General features: G+C 41.0%; 1 protein-coding gene across 6 annotated transcripts in view; it reads right to left on the reverse strand.

Moving 5' to 3' along the window:
• The window catches only part of STAU2 (staufen double-stranded RNA binding protein 2), a 308588-nt gene that overhangs the window by 133420 nt on the left and 157857 nt on the right, over window positions 1-17311 (reverse strand). The window lies entirely within an intron of this gene.

Consider the following 17311-nt stretch of genomic DNA (forward strand, 5'->3'; position numbering starts at 1 on the left):
GTCTTCACCCTGCAACTTAATATTTTATGATCTCATAAAAGAGATCCCTAACATGAATTTTGCTGCAAAATCTCTAACATATGCAGCAATTGAGACACCGTGGGTAAAAATGAAGACTGGGTCAGTCCAAACCATCTGAGGAACAAACTCCTATATCTGACGGCCTACTGGTGTTCTCATATGTCCCACCGTCAACTCTATCTCATGAACACGTCAAAAAGCGACAGAGTATCTTCTCCCCGAAACTGTCTCCTATCTGGCTTACCTCATCATGATACCACCATCCACCTGCTCAGCTGCCCAACCTAGACTCGTGGCAACCATCTTTGAGTCACCCACAAACAAGTAACTGCCGTGTGCAGTCTAGAATTTGCCCCGTCATCACCAAGTGCATTAGTTCAAGCCAGGCCACACACAGGTTCCAATATCAAGAGGAGTGAGCCTGGGGCTGTGTCATCAGTTGGCAGGGTTGTAAACATATAAAAACAGCACTTTCCTTTGACTACCATTTGTCTCAGAGAGGTTTCAAACCACATTTCACACTGCTTGTTCTAATATCTTTGGATCAGATTTTAACGACTCTCAAATCATGATATTATCTTTTAAAATTACTGATAAATCACCACTTTTGGAGGATGTGCTCTGAGAGACACAACTTAATTCCCTTGGTCCTGCCTCCCCGTTTCCGACCACTAAACTCCTGATACAAGCCCTCAGTGTTTCTGGCCAGGGTTACTTTAACAACCACTAAAAGTTTCACCGCTGCTAGTCTCCCCAGTGCCCATTTCCCAAAATGTGTTCTATAACATAGTCCCCCAATATAAGGGTTCCATGATAAATAAACTGGGGAAATAATGAAAATTATATCACACACAAACATCCTTTTGGAGGATTAAAAATGCACATGAGCACAGTAAAGACTGAGAAGTCCAGAAGAACAGAAATCTATTCAACTTGGTTTAACCCAGGATTTCCCAAATTTATTTTATATCCAGGCTTTTCACATAATATTAATAATATCTAACACTCGGGGAAATGCTAAGACCAGCCACCCTCTTACTTTAAAGTCTTCACTGGCTCCCTCACTTACACGATAAAATCTAAACTTCTTAGGATGACATATGAAGCCCTCAGTGACCTGGCCCCTCCTCACCTCTCCATCCTACTAAAATACTCATGCGGAACCCATGCTCCCATCATGCAAATATATTCACATTTCTTCCAATACTCTGGCTTGTTTGATCCCATCATATCTTTATTTCTACTGTACACACACACACACACACACACACTCACACACACACACACCAGTTAAGCTCCAACTACTAGGTTCCAGGCACTGTGCTAACCAATACTGTCCTGACCTCAAGTCACCCTCGGTCTCTCAGGAGAGGAAAATGAAAGGGATAAATAACATAGGGTGGTAAGTGCCTCTGGAGAGGTGGGTTAGGGAGCGGTAGGAGCTCAGCAAAGGCTTCCTGGAGGTGGTACTGACGGCACATTTCAATGGATGAGGAGAACTGGGCCAGGGAGGAAGAGGGCTGAAGGCAGATGGCAGCATGAGCAAACGCGGGCACTAGCAGAGTAAGCCCAGGAAAGCAAGAAGGGGGAGGTGCGGGGGCTTCCCTGGTGGCGCAGTGGTTGAGAGTCTGCCTGCCAATGCAGGGGACACGGGTTCGAGCCCTGGTCTGGGAAGATCCCACGTGCCGGGGAGCAACTAGGCCCGTGAGCCACAACTACTGAGCCTGCGCGTCTGGAGCCTGTGCTCCACAGGAAGAGAGGCCGCGACAGTGAGAGGCCCGTGCACCGCGATGAAGAGTGGCCCCTGCTTGCCACAACTGGAGAAAGCCCTCACGCAGAAATGAAGACCCAACACAGCCAAAGATAAATAAATAAATAAATTTTTAAAAAAGAAGGGGGAGGTGCGAACTGCAACGGGGGAAGGAGGAGGCAGGAAGGGGCGAAGCTCCAGGAGACTTCATCCTGACGGCATTAAACATAAAGGAGCTGCTTTTAAAGATAAATGGGACTTCCCCGGCGGTCCAGCTGCTTAGGGCTCGGTGCTTCCACCACAGGGGCTTGGCTTCGAACCCTGGTCCGGGAACTAAGATCCCGCACGTCGCACGGCGCAGCCAAAAAAATAAGTGATTTATATAGCTTAAAATAACATATCAATCCCATTTTATGGATTTACTTTATGCCTTTGTGTTTGTTAGCTTTATATCCAGGGAAAATTTCAACAAAAAAATTTAAAAAGAAAACATATGCATTGGAAAAAATACAGATGAATCTCACTAGCCAGAGGAAACTACTTTTTCATTTGGCTTTAAAAATATACTTTTAGTCTTGTTTCCTATATACCTTTTGTTAACTTGAAAAAATAAGTTAAAACGTAAAAATACCACATGAGGGCTTCCCTGGTGGTGCAGTGGTTGGGAGTCCGCCTGCCGATGCAGGGGACGTGGGTTCGTGCCCCGGTCCGGGAAGATCCCACATGCCGCGGAGCGGCTTGGGCCCGTGGGCCATGGCCGCTGAGCCTGCGCGTCCGGAGCCTGTGCTCCGCAGCGGGAGAGGCCACAGCGGTGAGAGGCTCGTGTACCGCAAAAAGAAAAAAACAACAACAAAAAACCACATGATCCTTTTGTTGTTTACAAAACAATATACTTTCATTAATAATTTTAAGGCTTAAATTTTCATTATATGAACTGTTTCTTTAAACAATTCCGCATTGTTGGACATCTAATTTATCTCCTTTTCATGCAATTAAAACAATATAGTGAAACATATTTTTTGCAATTACATCCTTATTCACATGAAGATTGATTTCCTTCACTTAGAAGCAGAATTGCTAGTTCGAAGAATACGCATTTTAGTTTTTCTGACACTAACAAACTGCTCCAAGTTGGTACAACCTCAACAGCAGTGCCAATTTCACGCTTCCATACTAATATATGCAAATTTCTCTTTCCTACTTTGGTACTGGACATTATTATTAAAAAATCCTTGCCACTCTTCTCTGTTAGTGCCGTTAAGTGGCAAAGATTTTTTTAATAATATCCAATACCAAAATAGGAAAAAAAGGTACTTTTAGCCCCACCACCTGACATCTGGGGAGGTGAGAGGAGCTGGAGATTTGAGTTCAATCATTAGTGGTCAGCATTTTAATCAGTCATGCCTACATAACGGAACCACCACAAAACCCCTAAATGAGGAGGTCTGGGAACCTTCTGAGTTTTGAACACATCCACATGCCGGGAGGATCGGGCTCCCCAACTCCATGGGGACAGAAGCTTCTGTGCTCTAGAGCTTTTCGAACCTCATCCTGTGTGCCTCTTCATCTGGCTTTTTGTTTTAAATTCCTTTATAATAAACCAGTGATAGTATCCTCCCAAGTTCTGTGAGCTGTTCTAGCAAATTATCGAACTTGAGAAGGGAGATGTGGGAACCCCCTGAATTTATAGCCAGTTGGTCAGGAGTACCGGTGGCAACATGGGACTTGTGACTGGCCGAAGTGGGGCACCTTGTGTGGCGGAGCCCTTAATCTGCAGAGTCTGTTCTAATTCCGGGGAACGTCAGAACTGAACTGTAGGACACCCTGTTAGTGCCTGGAAAATTGGAGAATGGGTTGGTATGGGGGAAAAAATGCCTACACATTTGGTATCAGAAGTGTAGCAAAAACAGTCATATGTCAACACTGATCAAACTGTACACATATGTGCAGTTTATTATACTTCAATTTTATCTCAACAAAGTAAAAATATTTGCCAGTTTGATTAAGTGCTATGTCATATTATTAATTTTTTAATTTTTTCACTAGCTGCAAAAACACCATATGTAATTCTTACTTAAAGAATAACTCAATGTATGACTCTAAATTCTATACTCAATTTAAGAAATCAGGAAACCAACAGCATTATCTCAGTACTGCTATTATACAGAAGTAATGGGCTTGCCAAGAGCAATATTATAAAGTAAAGAAAATGCTCTCCCAACACTCAAGAGAGGCATTACATCACAGTATAAGAACTCATGCAGAGTACAGGCTCCCTTACTCTACAGTAAAGCCTGAATCGACTTTTCTTCATGCATAAAGAAGATTCCTTTCTGCAGAGCTCAAGTGATGTAACAGCCATTGAAAGACTGTAAAGGCACTTGTGGATTTATGCAGTCAACTACCGAATGATTTCCAACATGAATATTAGTAACAGTGTTTGGATCAGTTACAATTCATTTAGGTTCTTCCTGTTGTAAATTTAAGTCACTTTTCAGTAGGGTAAAGACCGAAAAGCACATTCAAAGAGTAAGTTCAGATATACATGTTTAAGGACTTTCGACTGTCTCCTGAAAAACTATATCCATTTATTCTTCTATTAGCCATGGGTGACTAAAACCTGTTTTCCTACACGTCTGTCAAAACAGGTTTTAGTTATTCTAAATAATTACTGCCACTCTACAACATTCATTGTTATATTAATTTACATTTACTTGATTACTGCACAGATAAACTTTCTCTCATGTGACCACCTCACAGGCCCAAGCCTTTTTTCCTGTCGGCTTTGACCTCGGTTTTGCTCATGGCCTTGGAAGGTATTCCCTTGCTCAGGCTTGTTGTATCTGTTATATTTACCCTCTACCTGCAGATGTCCTGAACCCGTTCTCCCATCATCTATCTTCCGTCCCTGATTTTGCCTTTAATACTCCCATCTTATTTTATTTTATATTTTTTTGCGGTACACGGGCCTCTCACTGTTGTGGCCTCTCCCGTTGCGGAGCACAGGCCCCGGACGCGCAGGCTCAGCGGCCATGGCTCACGGGCCCAGCCGCTCCGCGGCACGTGGGATCCTCCCGGACCGGGGCACGAACCCGCGTCCCCTGCATCCGCAGGCGGACTCCCAACCACCGCGCCACCAGGGAAGCCCCAATACTCCCATCTCAATACTGTCGATCTGAAACCACTGTACGTGGCTACACCGCAGATACAACACTGGCACTATTCTAGCTCTTTACACGCATTATCTCATTTAAACCCCACAACAACCATATGAAATGGATTTTTATTTCTCTGTATTATAGATGAAAAAACTGAAGCACAGAGAAGTCACAAAACACAGCCAAGGTCGTATGGATAATGATTAGCAATGCTAGACTTTAACTCCAGGTAGTCTGTCACTAGAGCTTGGATACTTAAACATTACATTAAACGGCCCCCTGAAAGAACAAGGAGAGCACAAAATGCAATGTCCAGCCAGTTCCAAACACCTAGGTTTAATCCAGGAAGTAAACTCCAAGACTGAGGTTTACCCAGATTGGTTCCACGGTTGACCAATGTCATCATGGTTGTTCTTAGATGTTCCAGAGATTGCCTCACCAAAATCTCCCTAGATTATACAATGTTCACACAGGATTTTAAAAGCCCCAACTTGCCAGGGACTGCGACATCTTACAAATAAGGAGTGCCAGGCCATGGTGCCCTTTTTACTTGTTTTCCCCATTAGGTTTACGTTTCTCTCAAATAGGTGTGTAAACCCTCCAGCACGCCAAGCCTCCTGCAGCATTTTCCTGGAGCTCCAGTTCTTACTGGAAGAGCTGAAGAGGACATTTTGAATTGAGATCTATTAAAAGGTCTTATCATATGTATAGATAAACAAACTTAGCAGAAGCTGGCCTTTTGATGTTCACTAACATCATAACTCTTCCAGAGGCTGAAGAACATAAATGAGTAGTAAGTGGTATCAGGGGTATCAGAACAACAGGGCAAGTCAACGGAGCAAGAAAGATAATGTCACTTCACTGGTACAAGTGGTTACTATTAGTCTATAAGGAGGGATTTCTCTGCAAGTCTGTGGAATGAACACATAGTTATTGCTTAATAAAATGAACTTGTCACTTTTTTTTTTTTTTTGCGGTACGCGGGCCTCTCACCGCTGTGGCCTCTCCCGTTGCGGAGCACAGGCTCCGGACGCGCAGGCTCAGCGGCCATGGCTCACGGGCCCAGCCGCTCCACGGCATGTGGGATCTTCCCGGACCGGGGCACGAACCCGTGTCCCCTGCATCGGCAGGCGGACTCTCAACCACTGAGCCACCAGGGAAGCCCTGAACTTGTCACTTTTTATACCAAAGCTCTGAGAGAGAAATCTTACTGCTTGTTTCCATAAATTACCTTGAATTCTTGCCACAATACTGTTGGACTCCATGTTCTGTTTATAAATATTCAAATACCCAAGAGTACTCAGGTCTACTCTGTCACAGTGAGTTTTTCATAACAAAAAGTTATAATTCACACAGAGGTAAAATACTTTCGTAAATGAAAGAAAGAGCAGAAACGGTGGTGGGTTCTTCGGACTGAGATTTGACACGTGTGGGTAGACTCTGCTCCTATGTAGACACCATCAAGGATGACTCACCACATTTGAAGAAGAAAGTCAATTATTTCTATGTGTTTTGAAAGCTGATGCCTCAGAACTTTGTTCCTTCTCCAATCAGACGTTTTGTTTAGTACTACCTCAGAAGACAGAGTCCTGCTTCCTGACTGGCATCAATTATCTTAAAACACACCCCAGGTTTTGAGGGTGTGTGCCTGCCAATTTAGAACTGGCTATCTCAAAAGTTACTTGGTTGCTACTGGCAAAATAGATTCTTAATGAGTTTTATTTTAATCTTCTCTTGTCCAAAGTTTCAAGTGGCAGTCAGGTATAAATACATTATGTGACTGGTTTTCCTGTTGTAAAAGTAAAGTCCACCTCTCCTAGCATTTGCTACTCACTGAATTTCCCTTGTGTGTCCTGATGGTGGCAAAATCTCATCATTCTAATCTGTTTAAAAAACCTTAAGTTTAAAGTTTCAAAAAATTATAATTGAAAAATTCCTAAAACCTGGAAAATAAACTGCTGGTTCAAAACAGGAAATCTGAGAAAAGAATGAGCAAAAACAGCAAGATTTATCAGTTTGACAGTGATTTTAAAAAGGTATTTCTATGAAAACTCACAAAATCCAGGTAAGGTCTGTAGTCTAGTTCATTGTATCATACCTGTGTCAATTTCCTCGTTTCGATAATGTACTATAATTACCTAAGATGTCACCACTGGGAGAAGCTGAGTGATGGGTACACACAGCCTCTCTGTACCATTTTTACAACTTTAAAAAGTGTTAAAAACCCAACTACATGAAAGCATCGTTATGCTGCTCTGGGCATCTCTAGGCATCTCCCAGAACAGAGGTCCTAGAACAAAGCAGTGCTGAGACCTCAAGGTAGAGAGGACCTTGAGGGCTCCAGCTTTGACCACTGATGTGCCTAATGTGCAGCCCTGGCTCCCCAGGCTCTGGCTGCTTGACCTCTCGCTCCGTGAGAGTAAGAGAGAACCTGATGGGGGTGTAGGCCCCATGGCTGGGATTCTGTTCTTTGCCAGAGAAGCTTGAGGTCATTTATTAGGTGAGAGTACATGCGACCCAAGAAAGAACCTACTGGACCACCATGGCCATCCTCATGGAGTAGAGGGATAGACAATCCATCCTCTGCATGATCTTTAAGCTGCTAGGCTGTTTGGAACTTAGAAATCCCTCCTTCCCATGGCCCTGCTGTTGAGATGAATGAAACGGGGATATTTTGGTGGGACCCCACTTCTCTCTTCCCACACAGCTCGTTATCTAGCTGGTCTTCCAGTGGAGGGCCTTGGGTCCCTAGTTCTGCCTGATTTTTAAGCAACTATTTAAATGGAGACAAATATTAATAATGCAAAATTTGAGGGAAACTTCTGAAAATTAAGAAAGGAAATGCTGGATAAAAGCAATACAATGAAAAAGTAAAACAAACAGGTAAATAATTTGTTAGAAGTTCCTTTTTTAAGGTCAGTTTCAGAATCACCTTGGAAGGTGAAGTCTCAACTAGCGAAAATCTGGTCACATCTTATGGTATAGATGAGACTAAACCTATCTGGATTAAAAGAAACAGCTACATTTAAAAAAAAGAGTCATTATTGAATGAATAAACAAAATGATGTATTTTAATGTACTCAAAAAGCATAACTTAAATCAGTGGTGAAAATTAACCTGGCTTGGGCTTCCCTGGTGGCACAGTGGTTTGAGAGTCCGCCTGCCGATGCAGGGGACACGGGTTCGTGCCCCGGTCTGGGATTGGGAGGATCCCACATGCCATGGAGCGGCTGGGCCCGTGAGTCATGGCCGCTGAGCCTGTGCGTCCAGAGCCTGTGCTCCGCAACGGGAGAGGCCACAACAGTGAGAGGCCCGCGTACCGCAAAAAAAAAAAAAAAAAATTAACCTGGCTCTTGCCCTTGAGTTGGATGAAGCACTGATTTTGTTAATTTGTATATTTTATTGGTCTTATTTTTTTTTGCTCCATTTAACATGATGTATGTGAAAAGTTATTAATTTGGTGAATGCTTATGAATAAAACTACTGACAAAGAACTTTTCGGAAGATATGCAAGTCTTGTGGTGAGCTCAGTGCCAAGAAGGAAAAGTGCTTAGTCCATTCCTGACCCACAGAGGTGGAACTCCAGGGCAGAGGCCCGACAGGACAGCATGATGCAGCCGCCAGCACACCTGAAAGAGACTGTGCCTTGACTGTATCAGCTGTGCAATCTGGGGGGGGGGGGGGGGGGGAACGAAATGGTAAATGATACATTTTCTTTAATAAAACAAAAACAACAATAACAGCAACAAAAGAGTTTTTTTGAATATTCATCTTTTCATTTCTTAAGAAAACAATTTGAAATGAACTGGGCAATGCCTTTGGAAAGCCAGTTCTATTACACAAATGTACACTAGCTTAGCCAAAGAAAGGGGCCAGTCAGACTTTTCAAACCCACGGTTGAATTGTTATTTTTTCTTTAAAAGAGAAAAATAAAAAGTATATAATTACGAAGGGCAGGACCCTGAGTATGGTGAATAAACTCACATTCATCTTAATAGTAAAGAAGGTCTCACATAGTTGGCTTATGTAGCAGAAATGTGTTCAAGGCTCAACATTTTCCATAAAGATACAACTGTGAATATTTCTACTGAGTAGGACAAAACTTCTGCGGTGATAATGAAGTGTGAGAGCAGCTTGTGAAGACAATGAGTCGTGTTCAATTATTAAGTTTATTCAAACGGGATAAAAACATTGCTGGTAAAATAAAGATCATCCTCACTAGTTATCTTTCTTCACAGGAAAAAATCCATTAGTGGCTATTTCCCCTAAGACATAAAAAAGACTAAAAACGGATTATGTATATTGCCACATGACACAAATGACCAATCCCTCAGCAGGAAGAAACACATACTGAAATGCCTAACACAGCAGCCCCAACAGTATCCTTCTGTTAGCATCCTGAGCCTCTGTTACAGAGAGCTCACAAAACAGTCATAATTATAGCTAAAACTCATGCAGTCCTTACTAGATAGCAGGCTTTGCATATATTAGGCTCAGTAATCTTCACAATGACCCTATGAAGCAGGGATTATGATCCCACCCCATGGTCTCAGTGAAGACCACACAGGGAGCCTGGACTTCTACCCCAATCTGGCAGTAACGAGTGGTGTCAGAAGAGGAAGAGTGGAGAGTCAGGACTTTAATCATCACCTAGTGGTAACAAAGTTATCCCCGCTGTGGTGTCAGTGAAGGCCATGCAGGGACCAGAATTCCTACTCCATCCAGCAATAAAAAGGAGTCCCCCACCTTGGGCACCAAAGGAATCAGAGTGTGGAAACTGAACTAGAATTCTAAAAAGTGATCAAGTAACCCATAGGGAGTAAGAAAAAGAAAACAGAAGAATAGAGTAAGTAAATAAGGACTTTCCTGGTGGCACAGTGGTTAAGAATCTGCCTGCCAATGCAGGAGACACAGGTTCGAGCCCTGGTCCAGGAAGATCCCACATGCCGCGGAGCAACTAAGCCTGTGTGACACACTGAAGAGTACAGCCCCTGTCTGCCAGAACTAGAGAAAGCCCGCACGCAGCAACGAAGACCCAATGCAGCCAAAAATAAATAAATAAATATTTTTAAAACCCTACTTAAAAAAAAAAAAGAAAAAGTAAATAAGATGTCAGACTTAAGTCCTAACATATCAATAATTACATTAAATATAAATGATCTAAATATACCAATTAAAAGGAGACTGTCAGAGTAGATTAAAAATATGACCCAACTACATGCTGCCTAAAAGAAATTCACTTCAAATATAATTATATAGGTAAGCTGAGAGTAAAAGGATGAGGAAAAAAGACATATCTTATAAATATTAATCAAAAGAAAGCAGGACATTCTATTTCCAAAAGATGACATGTGGAGATCTACGGACCCACCCCAACAAACAGCCAAAACTAGAGAATATTCATTTTAAAAGATTTTTAAGTCCCTGGAAATTGAATATAAGGGCATATAACAAATAAAACAGTCTCCCATGTAATAGAGAATTTGGCTGGACTTTGTCCCCACTTCCTGGGAGACAGCCTCTAAATCCTTAGAATTTCATGAGTGACAGGAGTGTCTTTGTTATTCATGGGGCACCCCTTGGACCACGTCAGAGTTTATGCCAACAAGATGACTCAGAATGGGGGATGGTTATGTCAGGAAAACCAACTATGTGATTAGAGGGTTGGAGCTTTGAGTCCCATGGTAGCAGCCCAACCTCTGAGGAGGGGGAGGAGGGTTGGAGATTGTTATCAACCTCATGGTCAATGACTCAATCAGTTATGCCTGTGAAATAAATGCCCACAAAAATTGCACAACTCTGGAAACTGAGTGCTTAGCAGGCAATACTCTGTGCATATTACACATCACTGGGTAGGGAGTGACACATTCCTGACTCCATGGGAAAAGGACATCAAAAAAAGTATACCAGAAGCTTTGTGTTTGGGACCCTCCAGATCTTACCCTATGTGTCTCTTTCTTTTAGCTAGTTCTGACTTGAATCATTTTTGCTATAACAATACTGTAATCGTAAGTAAAAGACTTTCCTAAGTTCTGTGAGTCATTCTAGTGAATTATCAAATCTAAAGGGTAGTGGGAAGCCTTGAATTTATAGCCAGTTGGTCAGAAGTGAGGGTGGCTTTGGAAATCCTCCCAATAGTGGCTGTTGTCTGAAGTGAAGCAGTCTTGTAGAGGACTATGCCCTCAACCTGTGACACCTAGCCTAGCTCCAGGTTTTGCATCAGAAATCACTGCACATTTATTCAGGAAAATCTAACAAATCTCAATAAAAATAAAAGTCTTTGGCACTTGAGCCATGACCCATTCCGTCCACCACATGCAGCTACAAAGATGGGGCTCTTTTTCTCCTCAACCGCCTATAAGTAATATGGTATCTCACCAGAACGGCAGGCCACCAGAACTTCTCACTTCCCCCAGCTCCAAGCTTCAAAAGTTAAATTCCTCATGTATACAGACAAAAAGTCAGGCAATCCCTTCTTCCACCCAGCCACCACTCATACAGGGAAAGCTCCACACAGGCACAGCAGGCTGAGAACACTTGAGAACTGACTGCTCTCTCCTCAGCTTGCTCATAGGATGGAAGTTCATGTCAGAAAAGGCAAACCAAGAACACCAGAGATTACCTCCCCTGACCAACACCCTGCTCACAAAGCAGGGGTGTCACTCTCAGAGAAGTGGGCCACTGTCCCCATTCCCACTCCAGAACAGGGACTCAGAATTCTGCCCAGGGGTGAGGTAGTCCATGAGAACAGAGCTCTGAAGCCTTCCCAAAGGAAGTGACTTTATTTTAAATGGAATGTAGGGGAGTTCAAGCCTAAAGGCACTCTTGAAAACACTGGAGATTTGGGTGCTCAGCAATTCACAGGAGTCTAGTAGCTTCATGAAAGCAGCAGCAAGTTCCAACGTAAACCAGCTAATTTCCCAGAAAGAACCAGGGAAAGAGACAGCTAAGAAGAATGCCCAAAGGGACAGAACAAATCTGAAATACTGGTTTCAAACACTCTCCTTAGGGGCTTCCCTGGTGGCGCAGTGGTTGGCAGGGGACACGGGTTCGAGCCCTGGTCTGGGAAGATCCCACATGCCGCGGAGCAACTGGGCCCGTGAGCCACAACTACTGAGCCTGCGCGTCTGGAGCCTATGCTCCGCAACAAGAGAGGCCGCGATAGTGAGAGGCCCGCGCACCGCGATGAAGAGTGGACCCCGCTTGCCGCAACTAGAGAAAGCCCTCGCATAGAAACGAAGACCCAACACAGCCATAAATAAATAAAAGTAAGAGTCAGATCACTGGAAGACAACTGATACTTAAAACTCTCCTGAAAAGGGACCAAATTTAATTGTATCAGAAGGAGAGCAATTTATGTTCTAAGAAAACAATAGGGCTATATGCTGCAATTAGTGGAGCCTAACAGCTGAGTGTTATACCATAATAGAGGCAAAAAGCTTAACAGATCAGAAAGAGAACAAAAGAGAGACCTACAAAATCTGTCATTCTATGTGACCACGAGCGTGCTAAAGACGCTCCCTCTGAGAGCTGACAACCAGAGGCTTCATTCTGCAAGAGAAACAAACTTCATAAAAATAGTCCATAGCAGAAATTAAGGAAACAAGATATATGAAGGACAAATTCTGAAAAATAAAAATGTGGGGTCAGAGTGAATACATTAAAAAAAATAGTCCAGCTTTTCCTCTAAAATCAGGAACAAGGCAAGAATCCCCATTTCTGACACTTTTATTCAACAAATACTGGAATTTCTAACCAGAGGAATTAGGCAAGAAAAAGAAATAAAAAGCATGCAAACTGGAAAAGAAGAAGTAAAATTATCTCTATTTGCAGATTATATAATCATATATATAGAAAACATGAAAGATTCCACACAAAAAAACCTGCTAGAACTAATAAATGAATTCAGCAAAGTAGCAATGCATAAAGTCAACAGACAAAAATCAGTTGTTTTTCTATACACTAACAATAAACAATCTGAAAAGGAAATTACAAAAACAATTACATTTACAATAGCATCAAAAAGAATAAAATATTTAGGAATTTTCTTAACCAAAAAGGTAAAAACTTATACAATGAAAATTATAAAATACTGCTGAAAGAAATGAAAGAACACACAAATAAATGAAAAGAGATCCTGTGTTCATGGATTGTGAAATGTAATATTATTAAAATGTCCAGACTACCAAAACAATCTATCGATTCAATGCCATTCCTATCTAAATCCCAGTGGCATTTTTTTACAGAAATTTTTTAAAATCCTAAATTTCATATGGACCTACAAAAGACCTTGAATAGCCAAATCAATCTTGAGAAAGAAGAAAAAAGCTGGAGGCATCACACTTACCGATTTAAAAATATATTAGAAAGCTACAGTAATCAAAACACTAGAATACTGGCATAAATACAGACACACAGACCAATGGAACAGATTAGAGAACCTAGAAATAATACACATATATGGTCAACTGATCTTCAACAATGGTGCCAAGACTACATAATGAGGAAAGAACAGTTTCTTTAACAAATGGGGAAACTGGATATCCACATGCAAAAGGATGGAATTGGATCCTTCTTTTATACCATACACAAAAATCAACTCAAAATGGATTAAAGACTTAAACATAAGACCCCAAACTATAATACTCCTAGAAGAAAACATAGGGGAAAAGTTTTATAACATTGGTCTAGGCAATGATTTCTTAGATGTGATACCAAAAGCACAGGCCAAAAAATGCAAAAATAGACCAAGCGGGATGATGTCAAACTAAAATGCTTCTGCACAGAAAAGGAAACAATGAACAGTGTGAAAAGGCAATTTATGGAATGACAGAAAATACCTGCAAACCATCTATCTTATAATGAGTTAATATCCAAAATATATAAGGAACTCCTGCAATTTAATACAAGAAGACTAATAACCTGGTTGAAAATGTGCAAAGAAAGAACTTGAACAGACACTTCTTCAAAGAAGACATACAAATGGTCAACAGATTCGAAAAGATGCCCAACATCACTGATGATTATAGAGAAATGCAAACGCAAAACCACAATGAAGTATGACTTCACACCTGGTAGGATGGCCGTTATTTTAACAAAAAGGAAATTAGTGTTGACAAAGGTATGGAGAAACTGGAACCCTTGTGCGCTGTTGGTGGGAATATAAAATGGTGTAGCCACTATGGGTGGAGCTACCTCAAAAACTTACAAAAGGAACTGCCACATGAAACAGCAATCCCGCTCGCGGGTATTTATCCAAAAGAACTTGAAAACAAGTTCTCAAAGAGATACTTGCACTCTAGTGTTCACTGCAGCATTATTCACAACAGTCGGGAAGTGGAAATAATCTAAATGCCTATCAATGGTTGAATGGATAAAGAAAGTGTGGTTTATAAACATCATAGAATATTATTCAGTCATAAAAAAGAATGAAATCCCATCATATGCAACGGCACGAATGAACCTTGAGGAGCTGATGCTAAGTGATATAAGCCAGTCAGAGACGGCAAAACTACTTGATTTCACATAGATGAGGTACATCAAGTAGTCACACTCACAGAAACCGGAAGCAGAATGACACAGGGGAAATGGAGAGCTGCTATTCAATGAATACAGCATTTCAGTCATGCAAGATGAAAAAGTTCTAGAGATCTGCTGTACAACATTGTGCTTACAGTTAACGCTATCGTACTATACACTTAAAAACTGTTAAGAGAAAATGGAACAGATGAACCGGTTTGCACGGCAGAAATAGAGACACAGATGTAGAGAACAAATACATGGACACCAAGGGGGGAAAGTCAGGGGTGGGGGAGTGGCGGTGGTGGGATGAATTGGGAGATTGGGATTGACATATACTAATATGTATAAAATAGATAACTAATAAGAACATGCTATATAAAAAAATAAAATTCAAAAAATAAAATAATATTATGGATAGTAAATATCTTATATATCAACAATGAACAAGTGTAATTTGAAATTAAAAACACAATACCATTTATATTAGCACCTCCCAAAAATGTGATACTTAGGTATAAATGTAACAAAATATATACAGATCTGTATGAAGAAAACTACAAAACTCTGATGAACAAAATCAAGAAAAGCTAAATAAATGAAGAGATATTCCATGTTCATGGATAAAAAGACTCAATATTGTCAAGATGTCAGTTCCTCCTAAATTGACCTATAGATTCAATGCAATCCCAATCAAAATCCCAGCAAGTTATTTTATGGATATCAACAAACTGATTCTAAAGTTTATATAGAGAGGCAAAAATCCTGTAATAGCCAAGCCTGTACTGAAGGTGAACAACAAATCTGGAGGACTGATGCTACCCGACTTCAAGACTTACTACAAAGCTACAGTAATCAAGATAATGTGGTACGGGTGAAAGAATAGACAAACAGATCAGTGGAACAGAAGAGAGAGCCCAGAAATGGACCCCCATAAACACAGTCAATTGATCTTTGACAAAGGAGCAAAGGCAATACAATGGAGCAAAAACAGTCTCTTCAACAAATGATGCTGGAAAAACTGGACATCCACATGTAAAAAAATTAATCTAGACACAGACCTTACATCCTTCACAAAACTCATAGTAATATATGTAAAATGCAAAACTATAAAACTCCTAGAAGATAACATAGGACAAAATCTAGATGACCTTGGGTATGGTAATGCCTTTTCAGATATAACACCAAAGACAAGATCCATGAAAAAATAATTGATAAGCTGGACTTCATTAAAATTAAAAACTTCTGCTCTATAAAAGATATTATCAAGAGAATTAGAAGTCACAGACTGGGAGAAAACATGTGCAAAAGATACATTTAATAGGGGCTTCCCTGGTGGCGCAGCAGTTTAGAGTCCGCCTGCCGATGCAGGGGACGCGGGTTCGTGTCCCGGTCCGGGAGGATCCCACATGCCGCGGAGCGGCTGGGCCCGTGAGCCATGGCCGCTGAGCCTGCGCGTCCGGAGCCTGTGCTCCGCAACGGGAGAGGCCGCAGCGGTGAGAGGCCCGCGTACCGCTAAAAAACAAACAAACAAACAAAAAAACCAGACATCACTACACACCTATTAGAATGGCCAAAATCTGAAACACTGACATCACCACCAAATGTTGGTCAGGAGTTAAAGCAACTCCAACTCATTGTCAATAGGAATGCACAATGGTACAGCCACTCTGGTAGGTAGTTTGGTGGTTTCTTACAAAAGTAAACATACTCTTACCAGCAATCATGTTTGCTGGTATCTATTCAAAGAAGTTAAAAACTTATGTCCGTGTAAAAATCTGCATACAGATGTTTGTAACAGCCTTATTCATAATTGCCAAAACTTAGAAGCAACCAAGATGTCCCTTAGTAGGTGAATAAACTGTGATACACCCAATGAAATATTACACAGAGCTAAAAAGAAATGAGTTATCAATCATGAAAAGACATGGAGGAACGTTAAATGCTTATCACCATGTGCAAGAAGCCAGTCTTAAAAGGTTACAGATCTGTGATTCCAACTACATGAGACCCTGGAAAAGGCAAAACTATGGAGACAATAAGAAAAACAGTGGTTGTCAGGGGTGAAGGGAGGTAGGGAGAGAGAAAAAGACAAAGTACAAAAGATTTTTAGGGCAGTGAAAATATTCTGTATGATATTGTAATGATGGATATATATCATTACACATTTGCCCAAACCTATAAAATGTACCTAAGGTTCACTATGGACTTCGAGTGATCATGATATGTCAACGTAGGTTCATCCTTTGTTTAAAAAAAAAAAAAATGTACCACCTAGTGAGTTATGTTGATAATGTGAAAGGTTATGCATATATGGGGACAGGGTTTATATGAGAAATCTCTCAATCTCCCTCTCAATTTTGTTGTAAACCTAGAACTGCTCTTAAAAACTAAAATTATTTTTAGAGTAGCAAAAAAAAAAAAATGTGTATTAGCACAAAATGTAACAAAGAAAAGATGACACAGTTCAGTGGTAAATGTGCTCCACTGAAGCCTTAGCTATCAGAGTTCAAGTTGCAGATTGTCTCTTTACCTTGTTTCCTTCAACTGTAAAATGAATTAGACTAGAACCTGAAAATCTCTTTCAGCTCTAAAAGTCTATGAATCATCTTAACACAAACCAGAAAGCTTGGAATAAAACAATACACTTGAATAACATCACCCCAAAAGCCTGAGAGTGTTTTTAAAAACGGACTATTCGTAAATTTTTTAAGTCTTAAGAAAAGTCATGTAAAGCAGATGGCTGTTCCACTGTTAAAACAAACAGTGCACATGCTTCCTCAGCCACTTTAGTGTTTTTACATGATCCACCCAAATATCAAACTGGTATCTGAAACAATAGTTTGGACATTTTCCACGTTAT

Source organism: Leucopleurus acutus (assembly GCF_964270905.1).
Source record: "Leucopleurus acutus genome assembly, chromosome: 17".
NCBI classification, from domain to species: domain Eukaryota; kingdom Metazoa; phylum Chordata; class Mammalia; order Artiodactyla; family Delphinidae; genus Leucopleurus; species Leucopleurus acutus.